Raw genomic sequence first — 4,233 nt, 5'->3', positions numbered from 1 at the left:
TCTTTCCCTTTTTTTCCTCTGACATTCACGGCTCACTTTACACTATCTTTCTGTTCCCAGTCTGTGTCGTTTTTAGTGTTTCCTGCACACACATACTTCTTACATTTTTTGTTTGAAATCACTGCACCTGTAAGGAAAATCCATGTTCTCCACAGGAAAGTGACTCTTAGTGTGTTAGCAGCAATAATGTGCAGAGGGCTGGAGACAGTTACCAAAGAGAGCCGTGAGGAAACTAGTCAAGGAAGTTTCACATCATTAAATGTCTCTGAATGCAGGAAACTGTATTTCAGGTGAAAGCCCTGGATTGTCTGAGAACCAGCTGGGTTGTGGTCATAAGCAGATTCTGCCTGTTGAGGTCCAGCACCAGATAAAGCAGGTTCTGTACCCAAGCTGAAGCAGCAGTACTAAAAGCAAAGGTGGTTTTGTTGTGTGTGTGTGTTTGCATATTGATGGGCACAGTTTCAGCACTAGAACCAGAGTTTGTGAAGCAAAGCTTACATCTGGGGATGCACAGCAAGGTACTTACTCTGTGTTTTGCAGTCTTCATAAATAGAAAAAAAACAACAAACAAACACAGAAAAGTGTATCTTTAATGGCTCAGCTTCCTCATCTTTGTAAGTGAATAACCTACAACCCTCAATCACATCCCCATGCTGTTAGAATATCCGCTCGCTCTATTTACTGATTTGCAAAATTTGAACACAGTTTTGCTTTTCAAGACGTGTTACCTGCTGAAAGTTTACCATATCCCCAGAGGAACACTCCTCAGCAGTGTGACTAAGGTGTTCCCAGCTTGGTACTGAGCGAGAAAGGGTCAGTCCTGCCAAGTTCTTCCACTGTGCCTTAAACTGGGGAAAGCTGAAGGCAAGTGAATCATGTGGGGTTTGTTTATTTTCTGTATGGAAAGAGAAAGAAGCCAGCATGCTTGCTGAGTTTGAGCCTTTTCTAGAAACCTCACAGTTGTTCATGTGCAGATGAGTTAGTTAGCTGAACACTGGCAGCATTTAAGAATGCAGTTTACTTAAAGCAGTTAGGTCAAGTGCTGGTTCTATATATAGTTTTGTATGTAAAGCAATGTGGTTTGTTGGTTTTGGTTTTGGTTTTATTTTGCACTTAAATGTACTTTTCTATTAAGTTGATCGATTAGTATAAAGTTGATCAGACTAATGAGGTGCTTGATCTAACAAGGTGGTTTAGATTCTGGCAGGAGTGCCAGTTACTAACACAGATAACTACTAACACAGGTCCTGTATAGGAGAGAGTTGAGCTTGCAGTGAATGAAACATCTGTTTGCCAAACTCAGGACCATGAGTAGTAACCATCAGCCTGACTGTTTTATACTCCCAAAGAAGCGAGAGAATTGGTTCTCAGGTCACCACCACAGACCTTGACAATTCATCCTATGAACTCCTGGTTACTGTTATTGAAAAAGAGTCCAATCTGAGGGGAAGTAAACCCTGATATTTAATATTATTTTATTTTATATTATTTCAGTAAATGGAATCACAGAAATATTCAGGTTGGAAGGGACCTCTGGGGGTTATCTGGTTTAGTATCCTGCTCAAAGCAAGGCTATTATTAAATTCAGGATGCTTAAGGCATTGTCCACTTGGGTCTTGAAAGCTTCTGTGGAGGGAGATTCCACAGCCTCTCAACCTGACTGTCCTCAGGGTGGACAGTCCTTTTTTTCCCTTCTATCCACTCTGAATCTTTCCTTCTTTCAAATTAATGATCACTGTCTTTCTTCCCACTGTGCACTTTTTTTGGTAGAAATCCTGGCTCTGTCTTCTCAGTAGCTTCCTTGGTACTGGTGGGCTGCCCCTTCTCCCAGTGCAAGAAGACCCAGTGCCCACAGCCTCTCTCATGTGGCAAGTGCTCCAGCCTATCACCAGCTTGATGCTCTTGGCTGAACTCACTCCAGGTTGTCACCAGTTTCTCATACCAGTATTGTTCCACTGGAGACTCCCAAAATGAGCATTGTATTACAGGGAGTAAGCCCCCATCCAGTACTGTCCCAGAGGGCTGGTCACTCCCAAATGGAGGACCCTACATTTTTCCTCATTGAACTTTGTGAAGTTCCTGATGGCCCACTCCTCGAGCCTGTCCAGGTTCCTCTCAAGCACATCAACTTAACATCATCTCTTTGGTGTCACATGCAAGTACTAAGAACCAGTTTTAAAAAAATTATGATCAGGTTCTGCCTTATTTATATCAAGTAATAACATACAGTATCATTAAGTTACTTGCTAAAGAACTTAAATGACTGAACAAACTAATTAAAACCAGGGTCACAGATTTCCAGTTACTACAAAACTTTGTAATTGCCTGAGGTTTGCTGCCCTCCATCGGCTATTTCTATTACAGTTCCAAAGACAGTATGTTATTGGGGAAAGCACTGCTACAGTGAAAGAATGATATTCCAGGGAAGACCCACTATTGTTACATTAAGAACACCACATAAAATAAACAAAGACTGTGCTCACAGTGCCCTGCTCTGAAACATCAGTTGGAACAGGATGTGAACACAGAATTCTGCAGTGGGGCGCAGGGCAGCGGAGAATGGACTAATTTGGTAAAAGTTTGCAGTAAGGGAAGTGTAGATACACAAGTTCAAGGCCAGGCTAGATGGGGCTTTGAGCAAACTGGTCTAGTGGGAGATGTCCCTGCCCTCCCACGGGGGTTTGAACTAGATGATCTTCTAGGTCCCTTCCAACCCAAACCATTATATGATCCTATGATTCTATGAATACAGATTCATGTATCTATCTAAAACACGACAGCCTTCTCCTGGGTGAGCAGCCCTTGTGTGGCCTTGATACTAGAGAAGTTGTGTTTGTGAAATGATGGTTACTAAAAACAGACTATGAGAGGAAATTATTTCAAAAACAGGAAAAAAGATAGGGAAGAAATGGACTTTTCAAGGGATCCAGGCCCTGCTTTATATACTCTGACCTTTATTAAGACAGAAAACTTAATGTTCAGGAAGGTCATATTTTAATTGCTCATTAATAGCAATGAGGGTTCCATTTTTTTAATCTGGTGAACAGGAAGGAGTAGTCCCTGGTCTGGCCTCAGTGCAAAGAACGTGTCCCAGCCATTAACCTGTCTCATGCAAACCACATACTGGCATAGAAGCAGCATGAACTGATACAAAACCTAAATGCAACATTTTTGTAAACTCTATTTCTCAGCCAGAGTAAAGGGGTGTGTAGTTGAAGTGGGAAGTGGCAGAATCTTCCTGGACACCAGCTGGAGCCTCAGTTGTTAGTGGTTTGCCTTTACATCCAGGCCAGTTGCACAAAAAATACACAAACTTTGTTTGTTCTGGAAGCGAACAGAAGAATGAGCAGTTCAGCTGTCTTAGGGGTGAGGTGCTTTTAGAACATCCTTCTCGTGAAATGCTCTCAACTTGCTGATTCAATTAGTTGTAATGTAAAGTAAGATGTGGGACGTGCTCCTCTGCCACAGCCTGCCAGCTTCCACCACACGTTCAAGCAACCTGCAGAAGCAACTCAGGAAATAAAGTCTGTGGGTGCTATTAACATATCAGCAATTATCATATGAGAAATTTGTGAGAGGATTCACATCCCGTGTGAAAACTGAAATGACTAAAATCACAGCTTTAAACACAACAGTTTCTGTGATGGCACTGAGCAATTAATGGTTTATTTTAGGAATCTGAGGTGGAGGGGGATTCCTGCAGAAGGTGAACAGACAGGAAGGAGAGACTGAGAGTCATGGAAAATCAGAAATGCACCTCATCTAAAAACGCAGGCCTAAGAGGGAGGATCAACTCAAATTACCTTATTCCTTATTAAATTTATTATAAAGTATCAAGCAGGTAACTGAAGCTGCAATCTTATGCTGATTTGGCAAAATACAACAGTGGCCATTTAAATTAAGAGGTTAAAGATGCTGAGGTTGCTCTGCAGTTGAGAAGCGACGTATGGCGAAATCCTCCTTGGTTTATCTACCTCCACAGAGGTTCACACCTACCAGGGCAGGGATGACCACGGCAGCTCCGAGCAGCAGTGGGTTTGCCCACGCAACGCTGTACCTGAAACGCCTCCCAGTGCGCGTTCAAAGGGAAGCAGGGCTGTGGAGAACGGCCAGTTATGCGAAACACGCAGGCAAACCCCAAAGCCTCAGGGAGAGCTGCACCCACCGCACAGGGCAGGCTCTGGGCGCCGCCCGGGCGCGCGGCGGGACCGGCCTCCGCGCGGCCGCCGGGAA

Source organism: Chaetura pelagica, unplaced genomic scaffold (genome assembly GCF_000747805.2).
Source record: "Chaetura pelagica isolate M959 unplaced genomic scaffold, ChaPel_1.0 scaffold269, whole genome shotgun sequence".
NCBI classification, from domain to species: Eukaryota; Metazoa; Chordata; class Aves; order Apodiformes; family Apodidae; genus Chaetura; species Chaetura pelagica.
Note: the sequence above shows the minus strand (reverse complement) of the source record.